Source organism: Sarcophilus harrisii, chromosome 3 (genome assembly GCF_902635505.1).
Source record: "Sarcophilus harrisii chromosome 3, mSarHar1.11, whole genome shotgun sequence".
NCBI lineage: Eukaryota > Metazoa > Chordata > Mammalia > Dasyuromorphia > Dasyuridae > Sarcophilus > Sarcophilus harrisii.
Window position 1 is genome coordinate 562,427,559 of NC_045428.1, and position 23,656 is coordinate 562,451,214.

Consider the following 23,656-nt stretch of genomic DNA (forward strand, 5'->3'; position numbering starts at 1 on the left):
TCCTCATTGCCATTGCTAGTAGTATTTCTCAAATTATTTTAGGTAATAGTCGTGATAATGCACATCCATGTCTAGTGTCCTACATTATAGTGTTAGCTTGTGGCTTTAAGTAGATATTGCTTATTTATTAAAGAAAGATGTTTTTATGTCATTAATATGAATGTATGAATAAATTGGTAAAAGGCTTTCTCTACCTCTCCTGAATCTGTATAAAGTCTTTCTGTAGCACTGCCTTCAGGAGGGGCAAGAGTCGGCACCATTTCACTTTGAGGTGTTAAGTTAATAATAACTGAAGAAGAAGAGGATTCCATCCTGGTAACTTGGGTTGCTTCACCCTATTCCTGTGGCTTTAGTCTTTGTATGGTTTTCATCATTCTGTCTTCCCAGAAATCATGAGGTCTCTCATATGTACCTCTTTATGGGTTTGGCTTGGGACCAGAGCCTAGGGAAGCTGGCCTGTGTCTAATAATGTGATGGGGTTCCTTTGTCTGGGGTGCAATGGGCCCTGATGGTCTATTCTTTGGGATCTTTGAGAGCCACTGCTTGATGCAATTTGGGTTGAACATAGGCCTGAAATAGTTTCATAAAGGCTACTAAAAAAAGGCTTCTTGTTTGGGGAAAATGAGGAATTTGACTTGTTCACAGAACTGGAAATGGTTTTTTGTTCCTGTAGGCAGTTGACATATTCTTCAGGTAAATGATTCTTGGCAGTATAAATGAAATGAGAGAAAGATACAACATGGAACAGTTGGTACTGTTTGAACATGAATGAACTCAGTTCTCTGACCACAGCTTCTTCATGAACTGATAGTGATGCTTCCATTGCCGCTCCACAGGTATGGGAAGAAAAGTGGCTTTTCTGCCTGTTTATTTAGATTAGAGCAAAAACCCAATTGTAGTACTTGGTACCTGGCTGTGGTCTCATGTGCAGATTGGAAAATTGTCAGGAGACCTTGTTGACAATCTGCTGAGTTACTGTTTAAATGGCCAAAACTGGCTTTGGGGCCAAAATCTACTCCATCCTCTATGGATAAAAGAATACAGGCAGCACTCACTACAGGCAATTAATAAATCAATGTAGTTCAAAACATGTTATCAGTGTAATGCAGCAAGGCACAAAATCCAAAAACTACCTTTTCTTTTTATAAAGGATGCTTCTATATGTAGGGATGAATAAAAACACATGATCTGGCCTGTCAAACTGAGGGAATCTTTTGGTTTGTTTATGAACTTGTATTCTTTGATCTGTAACTATTTTTGACAGACAGTTAAAGACTACCCTTTCTTTAGTAAAGATATTGAGAATATGCCTAATTCAAAAATTCTGCATTTTTCTTCTTTAGGTACAGACTGTGTTTTTTTTTTCTCTTCTTTTTTTGGATTTTGATTTTATTTTTTTATAATAATAACTTTATTTTTCAAAATATATGCAAAGATAATTTTCAGCATTCGATTCTGCAAAATACTGTGTTCCAAGTTTTTCTCCCTTCCCTAAATAAGTAATCCAGTGAAGATTAAACATGTGCAATTCTTCTAAACATATTTCCACATTTATCATTCTGTGCAAGAAAAATCAGATCAAAAAATGAGAAAAAAAATAAGCAAACAACAACAACAAAAAAGGTGAAAATACTATGTTATGATTCACATTCAATCCCCATAGTTCTACCTCTGGATGCAGATGGCTTTCTCCATCACAAGTCTCCTGGAATTGGCCTTTCTAACCTCTATATTGCTGGAGACGTTTGTACCCATTTAAGTTGCCAGGATGTGGATTTTTGAAGCTCTGTTTTGGGAGTTGGTAAAAGGTGTAGTGAAGTACAAGAAAGAGGTTTTTAGTTATTCTAGCCAAAGTAGACCATTCAGCCTATGGGGAAGCATAGAATCACTGAATCACAAATTTTTTTTTTTGGGGGGGGGGGCGCTCCTAGAGTCTATCTAGTCCTGCCTGTACCATATAAATAATCCTTCTATAACATCATCTTTTTTTTACTTGAAGGCCTCCAGTGAAGGGGAGCCTACTGAGGGCAAGAGTAGGAATTTTTTAATGTTCAACTGAAGTTCCAATGACCAGAAAATTCTTGGACCTTGCTTTTGAGGATTTACATTCTTGGGTCTGGGAGCAACCATATATAGATGTAGGTCATGTAAATAAAAAATAAATAACAATGTATTTTTTCAGGAATCACTTACATCTGGGGATAATGAGAAAGCCTTTTACATGGTTTTAAAAGTTGTTTTTATTCTGAACTTGACAAGTAGGACCATTTCCACATAAAAAGAGCAGAAAAAGAAGATAGTACCTGAAATTGTGAATCTCCATTACAAAAGAACAATTAATTTGGTGGAACAAAACCAATCTAGAACGTGAAGGGAAATAATTTTACAAAATAGTGGTTAGAGGGCAGCTAGATGACACAGAGATGAGTACCATCCCTGAGGTGAAATCTGGCTTGAGACACCTAACATTCAGCAGCTGTGTGACTCTGGGCAAGTCACTTAACCCCAATTGCCTCGCCATCCCTTGTCCCTTTCAAGAAGAAGCTTTAGAGAGACAAGTCTCCAGGACTATTTGACTTTAGTTAAAAAAAGGAGGAAAAGTTCAGTGAAACAGACTAGATAAAGAAGAATCAGAAATAAGTGAATTTGAGAAATCCCCAAATAGAAATTAAGTAAGGAAGAGCTCCATTTTTTGAAAAGAATTTCTGGGAAAATTTCCCAAGTCTGCCAGAATTTAGTCTGAATCAGTTCAACAAGCATTTTGTTTTGGGGCTACTGTGTTCCAGGTGAAGGAAATAGAAAGAGACTTAAGTGATCCGTAAGCCCACAGTTTTCTTTTTGTGGAGGAGATAATATGTACATGCATAAACATATATAGAATAAGTACACATTAAAATAAACATAGGTAGTTCAGGAAGAATGGAGCAAACACTTGGGCCAAGTAGGTATGTTTGGGGAAATGTTGAGTATGGTGTTTGAACTGCAAATTGAAGACGGACAGACATTCAGGTTGACATTCAGATAATAAGGTAGTATATTTCAAGTCCAGGAGACAGAACAGCCCTGGACTGGGTACAAATGCACCCAGCTGGTAGGTGAATATATCATGTGATGAGATTGCCGATTCTTCTGGACTGCACAGTGTGTGAGAAAAATAAAGTATGGATACGTTGGAAAGCTAGACTATAACTAGCTTGTAAATACAAGACCTTAGAAAGCCAAAAAGAGAAGTTTATATATTGTTTTGTGTTCAATAAAATGTAATTGGAGTTTATTGACTAAGGAAATGATGTGGCCAAATGTAACAGGTATAAGATGAAGTGAAAGGAGGGCTGAGGCAGGGAAACCTAGTAGGAGCCCATTTCAACAGTCTAGACAAGAGGAAATGGTGACCTGAAATATCATTGCTTTATTTGTGAAGATACAGAGTTACATGGAGAGATGTTTATTGTCAAGGCATAGTAGTGCTCTAGTAGACTTTTCACTTTCCCTCCCTACACATAGGCAGCTCCCAGTTAGTATCAGTATGAGGCCAGAATTGAACTCAGAATTCTGACTCTTCAGCCCCGCCTTGTATGCCCAGCCCCACCTAACTGCCAAGGGCAAGGTGGAGGATTAGGGAAAGACCATCCTATTTAGCCTTGAAGAAAGGCTTTCCGGTGGATGATAATGTCAGAAGACAGCTGCAAAAGAAAAGGTTTAGGTAGGACAGGAGTGGAAATCTGAGCAACATTTTTAGGTAGCTTTTGGGGGGAGTTTAGCTCAGAAAAGATGGAAAAGTATATGATAATATCTTGAAGGGATGGCAAGGCCTAGTGAAAGGTTTTTTTTTTTTTTTTTTTTTCCTTTTTCTTTTCAAGCACATGAGAAAGACTTTGGTTCTTTCCCAAATGCCTTTAAATATACCTATCTATAAGAAAAAAAATGAAAATTGAAGGAAGGGGACAATGGAGAATCTCTTCTGCTGGAAAAGATAGTAAGGGATGGGCTTAAGGACACATGTAGAGGAGTGGACCTTGGTGAGAAGAACATTCCTATCAAAGATTGGAGGAAAGGAGAAGAGAATGGAGTTTCAAATGAACCGAAGGGAAGGAGGGAAAGAAAGCTCAAGGCAAATGGTCTTGATTTTTTCAAAAAAGTAAGAGGCAAGATCCTCAGTTGAGGGTAAGTTATGGAATGCTAGGAAGAAAAAAAGGGTTTTCAATTTGTCTCTGTGGGGAGTGAAATGGAACGTTAATTAAGGAGGAAGGATGCATACTTTGCTGCATTGAGAACCCAGGTGTAAAATCAGATGATGTTAAGTTGTAATATATCCAGTTAACATGGTTGTGTGATATGTTCCACCTTTTAATAGCATGTGAATAGGAGCAGTGAAGTAGAGAGTGGGAATAATCTAGTCCTGGTTTTTTATATAGGACAGGTTGTTGATATATAGCTCAAGGGATCCCAGTTGATAGGATAGTGTAGAGTTGAAATGGTTATAAGACAGAATTTGGGAAAGTTCTTCTTAACTTTTCTTAAGTTAACATTAGGGATATAGCCTGAGAAAATTCAAATTACGAAAAGATTGAAGGAATAGATGAGCATAAACCATAAAAGTTTAGGATTGATAGGACATAGTAAAAAAATTGAATGTGGTAGAATATTCCAGATCAATAATAGAGAAAGGAAAATTAAAACAGCTCTAAGGTTTCACATTGAAATCTTCATGGTTTCTTATATGCCTCCAAGTCTTCAACTCACTTATTTCCTAGTCTTTCATTGTCAGTTGACCAGAATTCATTAAGTTCTTAATAGGTACAAGGTTCTGCCTGGCTCCTGTCTCTCAAGTCTTTAGTTCATGTATTCTGTTACAGCTGTTTTCTCTATAGAATATCACCTCACTGGTCTCTATACCTTTTCTTTGAAAAATTTATTTTATTTTATACGATGCATGAGTCTTAACAGTAAGATTTAAAATTTAAAATGGCATCCCTTTTAAATCCTGAATATTTAGCACATTTAAAAAGATAAATATTCCTTTTCATTCCCTGAAACAGTAGTAATTATTCATATTCCTATTTCATCAAGACACTGCATTGTAATACTTTTTTTTTCTTTTTTAGGATAAGGTGATACAGTGTATTTACACTGTACATTTTTATTTCAGTTTTAATTGAGAGGACTATTATAGCAGTAAATTATGGTGAAATAAATTTGGTTTATCATGCCATAAATATCTTTTATGGGTTTGTTTGGAATTTTGTAAAATTGATCTGGTTCTCTTGATCTCTTATAAAATTGAGCAAGTAAAAAAAAAAACAAACCCAAAAAACATTCTCTCCCTCCCCGCCCTCCCCTAATATAACTCTTCTCCCCCTGCCAAATCCCCACATTGGTCACATCTGAAAATGTATGTCTCTATATTTTAGGTTTATCACCTCTCTGTTGGGAGATGAGTGAAATATTTGGTCTTCATTTTCTTGAACTCATGGTTTTTCAATGCATTGATCAGAAATCTTTAAAAGTTATTTTTTATATGTTATACTTGTATAAATTGTTCTAGTTCTGCTCTCTTCACTCTGTATTAGTTCATTGAGGCCTTTTCTTCCTTGTTTCCTCTGAAATGGTCCATTTCATGATTTCTCATGATGCAGTCATATTATTTCATTCATATATGACAATATGTCTATCCAATTCCTTTTAGTTTGCTTATTTTGGGCCAGTATCAAATAAACTTTTTTCTTTTTTAAACATATGAATCTTTCTTTCCTTCTTTCATCCTTCTAAAATAGGAGACCTACTAATGGTTGAGCTAGGTAAAAAGGTATGAATATTTTGATCACTTTCTGGATATAATTTCAAATTCTAGAATAGCCAGACCAATTTATTTATTATATTTTTATTATATTATATTTATTATAATTTCACCATCAGAGCATCAGTGGGATTTCCCCCTACCCCTCATCCCCTCTCCTCATTGTCAATTTTTCTTTTTGTTTTTTGTCAGTCTGATGGTGTTAGGTAGAACCAAAATTACTCTAATTAACATTTCTCTAATTAGAAATTTAGACACGTTAGACAAATTATTTTAATAAAAATTTTAAATTTTAAACATTAACAGAGCTATGTTTTCAAATAATCCAATTGTCCACTTTTTTTTTTTTTTGCACTTTATTTGTTTGATCATTACATTGTCTTTAATAAAATATTAACATAAACGACCCATTTGGTCCATATTTCCATTTAATCTCTTGTTAGGTGTTTTTTTTTTTCATATTTTGTAGCTGTTATTATTGAGGGGAAAAAACAACTCAGCAATTTGATTGAGAGTTTAGAACTTAAGATAGAGAAAAACAAAACAACCCCAGTTTTTAGGGCCTTCCAGTTCTAATAAAAGAAAATAAGGGGTTGGGGTGGGATAGACAACACCATTGAGGGAGAGGCCAAGTGAGCCTCAGGGTGTTGACAGGACACCTGGAAGTTCTGGGCAGTGGGGGAAAGATTGATGGTTAAGTGCTGTGGCTCTTAGGGTACAGACACATGGCCAATAATAAAGGCTTGGGGTGTTCCCACTTACTAGCTGGTACTTTCCTAGTCAAGGCAGCTAGGAGAGGTGCAGTTGATAACGTGGCTGCTTTGGAATCAGCAAGATCTGAGTTCAAATATAGCTTCAGATGCTTCGCAGCTGTGTGACCTTGGGTAAGTCACTTCATCTCTGCATGTAAAGTGGGGACAATAATAGCACCCATCTCACAGAGTTTCTGTGAGCGTCTCCTTTATAAAGTGCTTAATAAGGTGCCTGGTATGGTGTCAGCACTTAATAAATGCTTGTTCCATTCCTCTGCTCCTCCTTGAAAATAGTGAGGGGCCATGACCATTCCAGAATCAGTGCCTTGGAGGCCTACAGCCTAGTTGAATCAGGACAAGTGTGTGGACAGGCTAGAGCTTAGGGAATATTTTCTACGGAGCACGGATGACTCATTAATATTCTTAATTCTTCGTATCCTTTTTTATGATGTAGTTCATCTAGAAAAGGGAAAAAATCACAATGCTACTGAATTTTTGACACTAAGTTTTGTTATTGCTATCTTTTACATCCTCACGGTTTCCCCAGTATCCCTTTTTTTTACCTCTCCCACCTGATATAAGATTGTTTTCATAAAGGGAAAAAAAAATCAATAACTGATTAATATATTGAAAATGTTCAGAAATCTATGCAGGGGTGTCCTCTATAGACTGTTCAGCTCCATGAAGTATCCTTTCATATTGATTTTTTCAGGCCATGCTTGCATTTTGTAAGTTTGCTACATTCATTTTTAATTTTTGTGCTCTGTGGTTAATCTTTCCATTTATACTGTTGCTGTTAATTGTGTATATTGTTCTCTTGACACTCTGCTTATTTGTCATATAAAACTTCCTAGGATTCTCTGTATTAATTACATGCAGCTTTTTTTTAAAATAGTACAATAGTATTCTATTACATTATGTACCACAGTTTGCATACCTATTCCCCATCTGATTGACATATATTTTGTTTCTAATTCTTTGCTATCATGAAAATTGCTGCTATAAATATTTTGACATATATGGGAGACTTCAGTGATTTCCTTTGAGTTTGTGTAAGTCCAGTAATGGGATCTTTGATTGACTTGATTTGTATAATTCCAAATTATTTTTCAAAACAGTCGAACCATTTCACAGCTTTACCAATAGTGTGTTTGTACTACAGCTCCACAGACATTGCCCCTTTATGGGTCATCTTTGCAGGTTTTGAAGTGAAACTTAAGGGTTGTTTTGATTGGCTTTTCTTTTATTATTGGTGATTTGCAGCATTCTGCCATGTGGTTTTGAATGCTTTTCAAATCTTTGAGAACTGCTTATTTTTTTTGAGCACTTGTCTGTTTGGGTATGGCTATTAGTCTGAAATATATTTATTGTTTATTTAGTTTGGATATCCAATCTTTACTAGAAAAAATTGATACAAATTTTTCCCCTTTGAACAGTCCCCATTTTATCCTAGGTGCCTTAATTTCATTTGTGCAATTTTTCAAAGGTCTCTTTTATCTTTTTTTTTAATTGCTTTTATCCTTTGATTAAGAATATGCCTCCTATTAGGAAAAGTGTAGGATCTGTTTTTCTTAAGAATTTTTTTTCTAATCTGATCATTGATATTTAAGTAATACAGCCATTTAGAATATATTGTGGAATGATGTATAATGTATAAAGTATTGATCTAATTTCTGTTAGACAGTTTTCCAGTTTCCCAGCTGTTTTGAGGAAGTAGCAGCTCTTTCCTAGGAAATTTATGTTCTGCTTTATGAAACATTGAGAATTGAGTTCTGCTGTTTCTAAATCTCCTTTGTTTTAACCTCTCCCATTAAGCTACCTCTTTTTTTAAACCAATATCAGATGGTTTTGATGATTCTTGCTTTATAATAGAATAATGAATAAGGAATAGCTAGAAGTGCTATTCCTCCTTTCTTTCTGTCTCTTCCTAATTTCTCTTGTTGGTCTAGAGCTTTTTTTTTTTTTTTTTTTTTTTTTTTTTTTTTTTTTTTTTTTTTTTTAGTCTTTTTTTTTGCCTTTATTAATGATTTTATTTTTCTGGCTATATGTGTATATTAATTTTTAAAATCCACATTTGTTTATGAATCATGTTGGGAGAGAAAAATCAGAATAAAAGGGGAAAATCATGGGAGGGGAAAAAATAGGAAAAAGAAGGGAACATAGCATGTGTTGATTTTACATTCAATCTCCATAATTCTCTTTCTGTATATAAATGGCATTTTCTAGCCAAAGTTTATTGGACTTACCTTGAATCACTGAGCCCCTGAGAAGAACCAAGTCTTTCATAGTTGATCATTGCACATTCTTTCTGTATTGTGTACAGTGTATTTCTGGTTTTGCTTGTTTCACTTGGCATTCAGTTCATGTATATTTTTCCCGGATTTTCCAAAATCAGCTTGTCCACCATTTTTTATAGAAAAATAATATTCTGTTACCTTCATATATCACAACTTATTTAACTATTCCTCAATTGATGGACAAGGAAGGAAGGAAGAATTGGAGGAATGTTTCATGTCTGTGACTAGGTCATGCCAATATAATAAAAATGATTACACTTTCAAAAAGTTGTTATACTTAGAATGCTATATTAAGCAAATTACCAAGGAATATTTTTTGGAACTTGGTATAACAAAATTCATTTTAAAAAATAAAAAGCACTTTTTTGTGGTAATGAAGAATTGTAAAATGAGTAGCTGCCCATACCTCTTCCCTTCCTCCCTCTCTTCCTTCTGCTATTGGAGTTAAGTGACTTGCCCAGGGTCACACAGCTGGGAAGTGTTAAGTGTTTGAGACCAAATTTGAACTCAAGTCCTCCTGACTTTAGGGCTGGGGCTGTATCCACTGCACTACCTAGCTGCCCCTCTTTATTTCTTTAAGGAATAATTTGTAAATTAATCTATGCAAATCTCTTCTTTTCTTTTGTATGTCAATCCCCAGATATTTTATTCATTTTTGTAGTTTTTTTTTCTTTCTTGATTATTAGTCTATTATATATTATATGTAAGTTACATGTCATTTTGATTTATGATGATTTGTTTTTGTAGTCTCCAATTTTAGTGACACTTGTAATAATAACATTAGTATTTTTGCTAATTCTGTAGTGTTTTCCAACTTATCAACAAGTAAGAATAGTTTTATTTCTCTTTCACCTATTTTTACTCCTTTATCTTATTGCTGTTGCTAGCATTTCCAGAACTATATCAAGTAATAATGGGGAAATTAGACATCCTTGCTTCATTGGCATTTTTATTGGGAAAGCTTCTTTCATATCTTCTTTGTATATGATGCTTGCTTTTGTTTTTAAATGGATGCTTTTTATGATATTAAAAAAGGTCTTTCTATGCCTCTTACTTGTAGGATTTTTAGTATGGAAAAAAATCCTGTACTTTGTCAGACCTTTTCTGCGTTCGTTGAGATGATCGTGTGGTTCTAGATTTTTTTTGTTTTTAATATGATTAATTATCTTGATTGTTTTCCTAACACTGAACTATCCTTGTATCCTTGGTTTAAATCCCACTTGATTATAATGTATGATTCTCTGGATAAAACACTATTGTGTTTGGATTGTATTTCGATTTTTTTGAGCCAATCAAAATTCATTAATGATATTATTTTCCTTCTGTTTTGTTTTCCTTGGTTCAGGTATTAGGATTAAATTTTGTAATAAAGAGATTCTAGTACATAGTGTTTTTCAATATTTGAGAATAATTTGTGAAGTATTGGTCCTCATTTTTCTTAAAAATTTTGATATGGTTATTTTATGAGTTCATCAGGAGCATGAGTTTTTGTTATTGTTTTGTTAGTTACTCTACAACTATATCTCTTTCCTTTTCTGAGATTAAGTTATTTAAGATCTTTATAACTGAACTTCTGATAGTTAGGATATTATATATTATTTCTTTTGAGTTTACTGTTTTGTTAGCATAGAACTGTACATATTATGTTCTATTTTTATACTATTTTATTCTATTTATACTATTGATTTCTTCTTGATCACTTGCTGTTTTATTGTTTTGTCCTTTCCATTTTTATCAGATTAGTTAAAACCGTTATCAATTTTATTATCTTTTCAAATAACTAGTTTTTAGTTTTATGTTTTTATTTATTGATCTTTGTCTCCTCCAATGTTTAATATCTCTTCTTTTGTGCTTATTTTAGGTTTATTTGTTGGCTCTCTAATTTTTTTAAATGTACATTCAGTTCATTAATCCTCTTTTTTTCTATTTTGTTTTAATATATGTTTGTAGAGATATGATTTTTCCCCTGAGGACTCCTTTAACTGCATCCCAGAAATTTTGGTATGTTGTTTCATCATTATCATTTTCTTTCATAAAATTATTGTTTTTTTTTATTTATTCTTTGATTCATTCATTATTTAGGATGTCCTTGTTAAATCTCCATTCATTATGTGATTTTTGTTTGTGAACCCTTCAATCAGTTACTGGTTTTCCTCTATTATGGTCTTTATAAATGTATTATTAACTGTTTTTGCCTCTTTACATTTCTTTGAAACATCTTTGTTTACTAATATATGGTCAGTTTTTGTAAAAAGTCATTTTATGCTAAAGAATGTGTATATTCTTTTTTTGTCTCATTTAGAAATCCTATGTCTTTTATCTCTAATTTGCCAGCAATTTATTCAATTCTTTATTTTCCCTTTTGTTTATCTTTCTCTTAGACTTGTCTAAAACCAGGAGAGGAATATTGAAGTCTTCTGTCACCATTATGTTATTATCCATGTGTTTTTACAACTCAGTTAATGTTTATTTTATGAATTTGGATGCAAAGTTTGCAGTATATAAGTTTATTATTGCTATTGGTTTGTTGCCTACGGTTCCTTTCACTACAATGTAGTTTACTATTTATTCCTTATTTTAATTTAAATTTAGTTAAATTTTTTCTTTTGCTTTGTTAGGTAGTATGTTGTAATTCCTACTTTTTTTGGATTCACTTTGAGGCATAGTGAATTTTTCCCCATCCCTTCAAATTTTTTTGAAGGGGAGATTGGGGGGAGATATTTGTTTTTTTAATGTGTTTCTTATAAGCAAAAGATTGTGGGGTTTAGTTTTTTTTTAATAGTATGTCCTTTTTTTGTTTTATTTGACTGTTTAATCCATTCACATTTAAGTTATGTTTATATTTTCTTTGATTTATTTGCATCATTGGTGGCTTTTTGTTTTTATTTTTCATTCTTGCTATAAATATGGGACATATTATTATTATTTTAATTGTTCTTTAATGTGGTTCTGTTGTCTACAATATTTGGGAGGCAAATAATCTCTTCAGTTCTGTTCTTCCTTCTCTGTCTCCCCTCTAAATCTCTAAGAAAACTTCAAATGCTTGTTTAATATTGAAAGTTCATTTTTTTTCTTTTGGTTGTGATTAAGCTCATACTTATAGGTTAAGTAACTCTGGGGAATATCTTGATTTCCTTTGTTATTTGGAACATATTATTTTCATCTTCTGTTGGGTGCAGAATAATCTTGAATTATTTGAATTTTTTTCATTATATTTCAAGGTTTTTCCCAACTTGCTTCTGAAGTGAATTGCTAAATTTGAATCAATTAATTTAACCAATATATATTTTTGAGTTTGCTGCCTTGATATTTTTTCCTCTGGAGGTGATCTGTTAATTCTTTCAATTGGTATTTCATTTTCAATGTTTAGAAATTCTAGGCAATTGTCTTTTATATACTTCCTTCATTGCTGTTAAATTTTTTTCTCTGTCATGTTGTTCTGAGGTCTATAATTCTAAAATTGTCTCTATACATTCTAATTTTGAGATCAGCATTTTTTCTTGCAGAATGTCCATATTTTCCCTTTGTATTATTATTCTTTTCTTTTAGATTGCCCTTCACTTTTATGTAATGGCATTCCCAACCTATTATTATTTCTTGTGGGTTTGTTTGGGTGAGTTTGTAGATTCTAGAGTATTGTAGATTACACTTTTTCTATTCTGCTCAATTTTTTAAGGACATAAAATTTTCTGGCGTAATTCTCATTTCTCTTTTAAACCAGTTAGAAATTGCATATTCCATGTTCTCCTCGGATTCCATAGAGCCTTCTAACTCGTAGAATCTTGGGTCATTTTCTATCTGGAAAATGGGTCGTCCCCCCATTTATTTTATTTGAAGAAACAGAATAAGAAAAAACACAAACAGAAAAGCAATACAAAAAAAATGAAAACTATCTTTGTTTTGCCATATTTATTTATCGATGATCTGGAGGCCATATTTCCTTATGTTAATGGTTTTTTTTTTTTTTTTTCTTTTCTCTGTTAAGGTATGTGCTTGTATTTAAAATCTGAGAGTTGTCTTCTTCCTGACATTTTGGGTACTTTCAATCTTTTGTTTCCCTCATTGCTGATTTTCTGAGTCTGACTTTTCCATTTAGATGGTAGTTTCTGGGGGACTCCTTTATGTTTTACCATTTGATCAGGGGACCTGGTCTCTACTCCTGGTTATGGAGTGTTTTTCCCCTGGGCCTAATGGTCCAAAACCTGTCATGCTTGGGGTCCTATTCTGTGGAAGCCTTTGGAAGGTTTTCAGTGTGAGGTGGGCTAGGACTAAGGCTGGTGATCAGGGGCTAATGCCCATAAGCAGGATCAGCTGGTGTGACCTTGCTGCTGCTGGTTAGGTGGTGAGAAGAATGAAGGGAAATGGGTACAGGGGTCATTTTATGGGTTTCTTTTTTTATATGGTCTTGGATTCTGGGTGTCCTAAATAATGGAAACAAGTGACGTTTCTTTGTCTTGGGTGCATAGTTTCTGTTTTGAGAAGGTTTGAGAGGTAGAGGGGATCAAAGAAAATTTTAGTCTTCCATTTTGTTCATCATGTTACCTGGACTACTCCTAGAGTTGTGGGATTTTTGTGAGCATGAATGAGTGTTGGACAGTAAGCCTTTTTTCATCTCTTGAGTTAAATGTGCGATTTGGGATGTTTGGATTTTTAGGATGATTAATAATATCGATTTCCTAATGTTGAAGCAACCATGGTACTAATCTGACACGGCCATGGTGGAGATTGGAAGGGGAGGGATTTCTATAGTACACAGAACAGGAGACATGCAATCTGGAAGACCTGAATTTAAATCCAGTTTAGACTTGTATTTGTTATACAACACTTCTTTTTGCCTCAATATCCTAGTCTGTAAAAGGGTATGATTGTTTTAAAGATTAATAAATGAGATTATATTTGCAAAGAAATTAGCATAGTGCCTAGTACTAGTAGGTATTCAATAAATGCTTCCTTCATCTTTTCCTCCATATTTCTGTTTCTTCTTTCAATCTGATGAGGTGATCTAGTTTTGGGGGCTCCCAGTATGAGAATCAAAAATATGATGAGGTTTAGGTTTTGGGGTTCCCTTTAGTAGGGAACCAAATGATAAGGTCTAGATTTAGGGAACCAAAATGAGATTAGGGTTTCTGGTGGTCAGGGAGTTAAAAGATAAAGTCTAATGGCAGGTTCAGGGTTCAGGGACCCACATGGAGAGGTTTGGCTCCCCTATACCCCTTAGGTGCAAGGGTAGGGAGTTTTGGGGAACCCTCTTCTGGCAGGCACAGAGATTCTCTGTAAAGGAATTTACAAATCCAAAAACCTAGATTGATAAAAGATTTATTGTAGGGATTGGGAAGTAAGGTTTAAGAAATCCTGACAGAGAAGCATAAGGTCTTGTTAGGGAAATAGGTGAGGATAAAGAGGATAACATTGGAAAAGAATATTATTTTAGTGGGCAGAGGCTTCCTTGGCATAGCATGGCATATTTAGAATCTCTGCAAAGAGAGGATTTTAGATTGGCTCTTTTATAATAGGATCTTTGGCTACAAGCTGAAGGGGGTCAGTGGGTTGGAGTCCCAAGTTGGCTCATCCACTAACTAGCTGGGTTTCAGCTTGAGATGGAATTTGAATAGAATAGAGCAGGGGTCCTCAAACTTTTTAAATAGGGGGCCAGTTCACTGTACCTCAGACTGTTGGAGGGTCAAGCTATAGTAAAAACAAAAACTTTGTTTTGTGGGCCTTTAAATAAAGAAACTTCATAGCCCTGGGTGAGGGGGATAAACGTCCTCACTTGCTCCATCTGGCCGGGGCTATAGTTTGAGGACCCCTGGAATAGAGTTTCTTTAATTGAATAGGGTTGGATTTCGAACCAATCCCACCTAGTTAACAGAATGAAACTGTTTGTCTTGTTTCCCTCTGGCGGGGTCCCTCACTGAGGTAGAGTTGAAGGAGATTTTCAGAGTTTCCAGGTCCCTTCTTCAAGTCCATCTGTCAACCATCTATTTGACAGATCTTGCTATTATTGTTTTTCCAAAATAATAATGGCTGTTGGGTTCCCCCCCCCCCCAATTTATTTTATTTGAAGAAACAGAATAAGAAAAAAGAAAAACAGAAAAGCAAACCAAAATAAAGTGAAACAAAAGAGAACATTATCATGTGCCCAGCAGAACATCAGAGAGGATTAAAAATCTATATATAACAAGTACCAATTTGAGAAAGTGTGTTCTTTTTTTTTTTTTTTTTGTAATTTTTTGTTGTTGTTGTTCTTTGCTGTGTGCATCTTATTTACTTTATTCTTTTTCTAACCTTTCATCCCCTTCACACCCCAGACTTTCTTATAGCTAAGAAAGATATGTTTCTGTGTAGATATATACATACATAGGTAGACTCACACAGACATACCCCACTTATACACGTGTTTTCTATCTCTGCTGACTCATTAAATTCTACTCTATAATTTGGCTTACTATTGATGAGATTAGATTCAGGGAACCAAAAGATGAGATTAGGGTTTCTGGTGTCAGGGAGTTAAATGATGAGGTTAGTGGCAGGTTTGGGGTCAGGAAACCAAATGTAGAGGTTTGGCTCCCCCAAATCCCCTTTAGGATCAGGGCAAGGCAGGGAGTTGTGGGAACTCCCGCAGAGATCCTTAAATTGAACCTGAAAAGCTAGACTGATAAAAAGAAATTTATTATTGGCATTTGGAAGTCAGCCTTTGCTACGCATGAATAGAAAGACTGAATTCCTTAGTGGCAAAGTCCTGACAGAGAAGTAAAGTTTCTAGTAGATCCTGACAGAGAGGTATAAAGTCATGTTAAGGAAATAGGTGAGGATAATACCATTCCAATGGGCAAAGGTTTGCTGCTATGCCAGGGATGGCATATTAGGTCTCCTGCAAGGACTGGGTTTACAATTGGCTCTTTTTATAATAGAAGGTTTTGGGGGGCTGGTCAGCTTGAGCTGGAATTTGAATAGAATTGAATGAGTCTTTCTTCAGTTCAATAGGGTTGGAATACTCCAGCTCAGACTCAAATTGTCCCATTTAGGTAGACCACTTTATCTGACTCCCTGGAGTGGACTCACTGAGGCAGGGTTCAAGGAGAATCTCTCCTTCAAGGAAAGTGTTTTACCTCATGGCTTATTCCCAAAGTCAGAGAGAGAAAGAGAAAGAGTTTTGGGGCTCCTCCCTCCGGCACTGTTACTTAACCTACCCCCCACCCAGGAATCCTTCCTTTGTCTTCTTCCCTCATCCTTTGCTTCCTCATTCATCTATCCTTTCCCCCTTTTTTCTTTATAGATTTTGGAGGATGTTATACCCTTCATGATATCTATGTAGTGTCGATTAAAGCCATTCCCTATGTGAGCAGGTTTTCAGAACTATGATCCCTCCTCCCCCCTCTAATGCCTTTGTCAGTTCTTCCTCTGAATCTCATTTGTATAACATGATTACTAATTTTACCTTTACTTTGCTAATCTTTCTTTTGAATTTACCCTATTGTTGATGTAACTCTTTAACATGGAGTATATATTTTTAATGTAAAAAGTTTGTCCATGTTGACTTCCTTAAAGTTGCTTTTTCATATTGACTCTTCTTATATGTTAAATTTTCTATTGAGTTCGGGTTTGATTGATAGTCCAGCCCAATAGCAAACTCATTGAATATTCATTTTTTGTTCAATGTATAGATAATTTTTTTCTGGATATGATATTTTTGGCTGCAGGCCTAGTTCTTTAGCTTGTCTGTAGACCTGCTGTCTTTTATTGTAGCTGCTGGTGTCTTATACAATTCTAATTGTAGCTCCAGAGTATTTGAATTGTTTTTTTCTTGTTTCTTGCAAAATTTTCTCTTTGATCTGGGGGTTTTGAAACTTGGCAATAATATTCAAAGGATCTATTTGAAATGGTGATTGGTAGATTTTTTCTATTTCTACTTTCCTCTCATGTTCTATCACGCCAGGACAGTTTTCTTCTACATTATTGTGTCAAGGTTCTCTTTTTGGGCACAACTTTCTGGCAGTCCAATTATTTTTATATTTTCTCTTGATCTGATAAAGAGGGAGAGGAGGTTTTGCAGAACTGAGAAGCAGGGAAACTGAGGCAGGACTGAGCCAGGATAATTAGAGAAACTGAGTCAGGACAATAAAAGAGAAATGTGGCATAACATCCTAATAACAGAGAAGATAAAAGGAATGATATGTTTTGTCCTCTTCCTATGTAGTTTTGTTTTTTTTTTCTGTTGTGTCTATACTTTAAAAGCTTTCCATATCATATAGTTTGACAGTTGTCAGTGTTTATTATGACTGCATCTAATAAGCAATTTTTTTCTTGAATTTTAATGTTGTTTTCAAATGGTTGTGGACAACAGTTCTATCTTGTTTCATTTATTTGAATTCTCAAAGATTTGTATTGGTAGCATGGAAATTTGTTGTATAAAGGATAGTGAACTTCTAGCATGTAATCATAGTCATTTGATGATATTTTTTGAGGTTATCAGTAGATGCTAAACTTTTGTAGCCTGCAGTAAGTGATATGTTGAAGTTTTTATCATAATTTATATTAATGTATATGTCTAAGCACCTTAAGAATTACTTTCCTGGTCATCCTGCCATCTGGGGGAGGGGGTGGGGGGAAAGAGGGGAAAAATTGGAACAAGAGGTTTGGCAATTGTCAATGCTGTAAAGTTACCCATACATATAACCTGTAATAAAAGGCTATTAAAAAAAAAAAAAAAACAAAAAAAAAAATTATAAAAAAAAAAAAAAAAAAAAAAAAAAAAAAAAAAAAAAACAACTTATGTGTAAAAAAAAAAACTCTACAATCTTCAATAAATAACTACTTAATTAAAAAAAAAAGATTACCTTCCTTTTTAAATCAAATTTTTGTTTATTTCATTAAAATCTTTCCCAATGTATTTTCTTCTGTTTATCCTTCTTTTTCACTTTTTATTTTGTCATTCTTCTAAAATCTGTTTTACTTGTGACCATTGCCACCTTTTATCTACCCTTCTTTTTTATAACCCTCTCTCCCACAGATTTACTTATTCCTCTCCCATTCTGTTTTCTTATTGGTAAGATAGATTTCTGTTGACATTGAATATGAGTGACAAACTTTGGAAAAAAACCACTTTTAATTTTCTAAATATATGCATAGTTTTCAACATTCACACTTGCAAAAACCTTGTCTTCCAATTTTTTTCTTCTCCCTTTCCCCTACTCTCTCCCTTAGATGGCAAGTAATCTAATAATATTAAATTCATACAATTCTTATATAGATATTTCCACATTTATCATCCTACACAAGAAAAATCAGATCAAAAAGGAAAAAAATGAGAAAGAAAACAAAATGCAAGCTAACAACATTAAAAAAGTGATAATGCTATGTTGTGATCCACACTCAGTTTCCACAGTCCTCTTTCTGGGTGTAGATGCTCTCTTCTTCACAAGATCATTGGAATTGGCCTGAATCACCCATTATTGAAAAGAGTTGATTCAAAGTCCATCAGAATTGATCATTGTATAATCTTGCTGTTGCTGTGTACAGTGATCTCATGATTCTCATTTCATTTAGTTCTTGTGAGTCTTTCCAGGCTTCTCTAAAATCCTCCTGATCATTTCTTACACGACAATAATATTCACAGACCATAATTTATTCAGCCATTCTCCAACTGATGGGCATCCACTCAGTTTCTGGTTCCTTACTATTACAGAAAGAACTGCTACAAACATTTTTGCACATGTGGGTCCCTTTCCCTCCTTTAAGATCTCTTTGGGATATAAGACCAGTAGTAACACTGCTGGATCAAAGGATATACACAATTGAAAGCCCTCTGGGCATAATTCCAGATGGCTCTCCAGAATGATTGAATTAATTCACAACTCCACCAACAATGTATCTCAGTGTCCCAGTTTTCCCACATCCCTTCCAACATTTATCATCTTTTCTTGTCATTTTAACCAATCTAAGAGGTATGTAGTTGTAATGTTTTGGTTGGTTTTCTGAAGGTCTTTGGACCAGCCTTCTTTCAGCAGAGTAATCACCATGAGAATAGCCAGTGATAAAGTTCAAATTCTTGATTGTCTCCTTCACTGTCTGTTTCCTTGCCTAGGGCTTGGGCCAGCTTTCTGGAGGTCCTCCGGAATATATCTTGGTTTGTGTGGGGAAGGCAGGAGGACCACCATGATGGTCTCTGTCTTTGTCTCCCTGAGTGCGGGAGTTTGTGCTCCAGCCTCCAACTGATTTTGTTCCAGTCCCCCACGATGGTGGGAGATGGAATGAATGTCTGGCTGAGTTACATCATCGTAGGTGTGAATCTTGTAGAATAGGTGTCAAACTTGTAGAACTATATTAAGTACTAAGTACATGTATCGAACTAGAGAATTATTAATCACCACGCTAAATTAGATAAGCCCTGTCTTATCAATTCCACTGAGTTAACACCTTGTTGTAAGTATTTCTCCAAAATTCTGGCCCATTACATGTTGTGGTACCTTAGAGTTGTCTTAATTGGTATTTTTCTGATAGTGATTTAGAGCATTTTTTGATATGACTTGAAATGGTTTTAATTTCACCTGAAAATTGTTCATATTCTTTGACCATTTATCAATTGGAGAATGGCTTGCATTCTTATAAATTTGTGTCAGTTCTTCATATGTTTTAGATATTAGGCTTTTATCAAAATCCTTGGATATAAACATTTTCCCCCAGTTTACTGCTTTGTAGCCCATAATTATTCTTGTTCTTCTTTGGCCACAAATTTCTTCCTTCTCTTAGGATCTAAGAAGTAGACTATCCTTTGTTCTTCTAATTTGTTTATAGTATCATTGTGTATAAATTATGAACCCATTTCAATCTTATCTTGGTATAGGGTATAAGGTGTGGTGTAAAGGACAGAATGCTTAACCCTGGGCAGTCACTTCATTTGCGAACGCCCTTGTGTTGCTCTGTAACTGTAAATCCTTACAAAGTGTTAACTCATTAGAGTTGATAGAGACAATAATTATCTAATTTAGCATGGTTCAATATGATTATCTGATCCTACCAGGAGATGTTATGGGCCAGAACTTGAAACAAGGTACTAAGTGGAATTGAGGAGACAATGTTTAAATCTAGTTTAGCATTGATTTAATCCTACAACAAATAATGGTTTCCCAGTGATATAATGATTGGTGTGTACTCAGTGAACAGCATATAAGCAAGAAGCTCTCAGGGTCAAAGAGCACTCTGGGAGATACAGAGGCCCACAAGCCCACTCTCAGAGGCAAAGTCAGATTCATTCCATCTTCCATCTTTGTGTTGGCTGGAGGCTGAAGAAAGAAGAGGCAAAGGACAAGCTGCAGGAGCTCTTGGAACCAGAGAGATAGGCCTCTAAGAAAGCTAACTGGGCCTAAGGAAAGAGATAAGAAATAAACGTTTGGATTTTATCAGCTGGCTGTATTTGGAGTGATTATTGATCTGAACCGAAACCAAGGCTGCCTCCAGAAAACCTCCCCAAGAAACCTGCTCCCAGAGAGAACCATTATATTTTAAAGAAGAGAACACCACATGTAACCTTTACATTGCCAGTCTCTTCTAATTCCCAGGGTTTCAGAGAATCCTCTGACCACTGACCTTTGCAATGTCAGCCAACTTTAACCTGGCTCACCTCTTCTGAGGTCTTCAGACATCTCTGGCTACAATTTCATGAACCGTAGTTTTAAAATCGATAGCATGCTCAAGGACAACCATGTGCAAACTTAAAGTCTTTTATTATACTTGCTCACATATTGCCCTAATCTGATAATTCCCAAGTAAACACCAGGTCTGTGAGAGACCCACATGGTGGGCTCACTATCAAGCTATCCATCCACTCGGGTCGGCTCCCCCAGGACAAAAAGACTGACCTCTCGCTGCACCGGGTTTAAGAAGGGTCTGGGAAGTCACATGCACAGCCAGTTAGAGAGGGTGTTGTCTCTCGGTACAAAGCCAAATCTATCTCAATATGACCAGGGTCCTGCCCATGAGGTGGTCTCTGGTCACAGAAATTACTTCTGGGCCACTGAAAAGTTCAACCTCCTGTTTGCACTGGGCTGATCCATTGTAAATAGACCCTAATAGTGTGGGTCAATGCCCACTCTCTGCCATCTTAATTTTCAGCTTTCCCAGCAATTTTTGTCAGTAAGTTCTTATCCTAGAAGTTGGGGTCTTTGGGTTTACCAAACACTAGATTACTATAGGGAATGACAAAATTTTTAGAAGATACTTGTATCATCTTCTTATAGAAAGGTAAAAAGTTTTACTTCATTGAATCCCTTAAGAATTCTCTTTGGTTTTTATGTTTCTCTTGAGTTTTGTATTTGTAAGTCAGATTGTCTATTCCGCTGTTTTTTTTTTTTTTTTTTTTTTTTTTTTTAATCAGGAATGCTTGAAAGTCTTCTGGTTCATTAAATTTCTGTTTTTTTTTTTTTTTTTTTTTCTCTCTTTTAAGGATTATATTCAGTTTTACTGAGAAGGTTATGATTATAATTCCAGCTCTTTAGCCTTCCAGAATATCGTATTTCAAGCCCTCTATTCCTAATAATGTATTAGTTGCTAAATCTTGTGTGATCCTGACTGATTCCATGAAATTCAATTTTTTTCTTGGTAATGGAAGCATTTTCTCTTTCATCTAGTTTTATGTTTTAGAAAGAAGAGCTCATTAGAATAAGGTTGGGATATCTTAATGTTATTTTAGAAGCAATCCCATTTTTATTCATCTAATTTTTTACTAATTTTATTCTCTTAACAAGTGGCTGGTCTGTTTATTGATAGCTGTTATAAAAGCTGTGACTCCCACATTAGTAGTGAATTGTTCACTGCTTATTGAGATATCATTAGTTTGAGATATTTTTAATGCATCTTGTTATCAGTACCTGCCAATTCTTATATTGAAGAAATTATTCATGATACTGGAAACTTTTGCAGTATTCTAAAACTTACCAAGGTTTTATACTTTTCTGCTGGCCAAGCCTTGGATAGTCCAGTGTTTTTAATCTTTCTGAGATAAAGAGGAGAAAAACTAATAAATCACAACTTTAAAAATTTTAAATTCAAAATGCCAAACTTCCAACCATGCCATTTAAGGTTCTCTATGACCTTTCTAACCGTATTACACACTGTTCCCTTTGTATGTTTTGTATTCTGGAAATACAATTATAATACAATACAATAGTCTAATTCTGGCCAGATTAGATTATTAACTTCTCTCTAAACTCATTTCCCATTGACTCATTGTGGCTCTTTCTCTGTCAGGAATTCAATTTCTCTCAATTCCTATTTTTTTGGAAATGTTTCTTTTCCTTTAAATTGAAGTGACTTTCTTCATTATCCAGACTGATTTGTGTTTTCCATCTTCCTTTAATATAGTTCAACATTTCTACCTCCTCTTTAAATCCAGATAATATTTTCACCTTTGTCATACTTCCATGTGTATGGATCTTATCTGTCCTTCACATTGGACTGCACTCCTAGTGAGAGTGGATATTATCATTTTTCTTGTTTTAGCATCTCTAGTGCCTATCTCAGTTCCTTGCATGGAAATGGTCTTTAACGGTACCTGTTAAATTGCCTTAAATTAATTTCTTTCTTTTTTTTTTTTATTATAGCTTTTTATTTACAAGTTATATGCATGGGTAATTTTACAGCATTGACAATTGCAAAGCCTTTCGTTCCAACTTTTCCCCTCATTCCTCCCATCTCCTCCCCCAGATGGCATGTTGTGGTCCAGGATTTAAAGAATGATTTAGAAAAAGAATAATTTAACTTCTTTTAAAATTATAATGATATATGTCTCAATTCTGTCAGTCAGTCAGCATTTGTCAAGTCCTACTATGTGCTAGGCAGTGTACTAAACACTGGGAATACAAAGAAAGATAAAAGACAGTCCTTCCCTCCAATTAGCTCCTCACCTAATGGGGACTCGATACAAATAACTATGAGTACATAATGCATTTGAAATAACTGCCAGGCACTGGAATTATGAGGGATCAGGAAAAGGCTTCCTGTGGTTTTAGCTGGGAATTGAAGAAGAAACCAGGAGACAGAGATAAGGGGATAGAGAGCAAAAGAAAATGCTCCTGGAGGGAAAAGGAGTCTTTTGTCTTGAGGTTGCCAGGTGGTGCCATGATAGAGTGCTAGATGTGGGGTCAGGAAGACCCCGGGTCAAATAAGACCATAGACCCTTACTAGCTGTGTGACCTGTGGCAAGTCAGTTTGTCTGCTGTTGGAATCCTTACAAAGTGTAAACTCATTATAAGTTGATAGAGACAATAATCATCTAATTTAGCATGGTACTTAGCAAATTCTCTAGCTCACTAATGTATTTAAGTACTCTTTGGAGTTCACAAGTATGGGAGATTCACAACACAAAGTGTTAATTCACAACACAAAGTGTTAATCTCCCATACTCATGAACTCCAAAGAGTACTTAAATACATTAGTGAGTTAGAGAATTTGCTAAGTACCATGCTAAATTAGGCAACTGACTTATCACTTTGTAAGGATTTGCTCTAATGTGTGAACCAATAAGCATTGTATCTATTGCACTGAGTTAACACTAGGATTCTAACATCTCCTTTGAGTTATTACCTTGTTTCAAGTTCTGGCCATAATAGTCTGCCTCAGTTCTCTCCATTGTAGGTGGGGTAATAATAGCATCTATCTCCCAGAGTACTTGTGACGATTAAGTCAGAGAATATTGGGAATTTAGTAGGAGTTAATAAATTCTGGTTCTGGTTCCTCTTTCCCTTCTTGTTTGAGAACTTGGCATGAAGGCCAGTGTCACCAGATCCAAGGACTTGTGGGAGGAAGTAAAGTAA

At 35.0% G+C, this 23,656-nt stretch overlaps 1 protein-coding gene across 8 annotated transcripts in view; it reads left to right on the forward strand.

Annotated features, from left to right (window-relative positions):
• The window catches only part of EIF4G3 (eukaryotic translation initiation factor 4 gamma 3), a 275,515-nt gene that overhangs the window by 66,358 nt on the left and 185,501 nt on the right, over positions 1–23,656 (forward strand). For all 8 annotated transcript variants that reach the window (XM_031962682.1, XM_031962683.1, XM_031962686.1 and 5 more), the window contains one exon: positions 10,797–10,847. The gene's annotated coding sequence lies outside the window, so the exon portion shown is untranslated. The remainder of the gene's footprint in view (positions 1–10,796; positions 10,848–23,656) is intronic.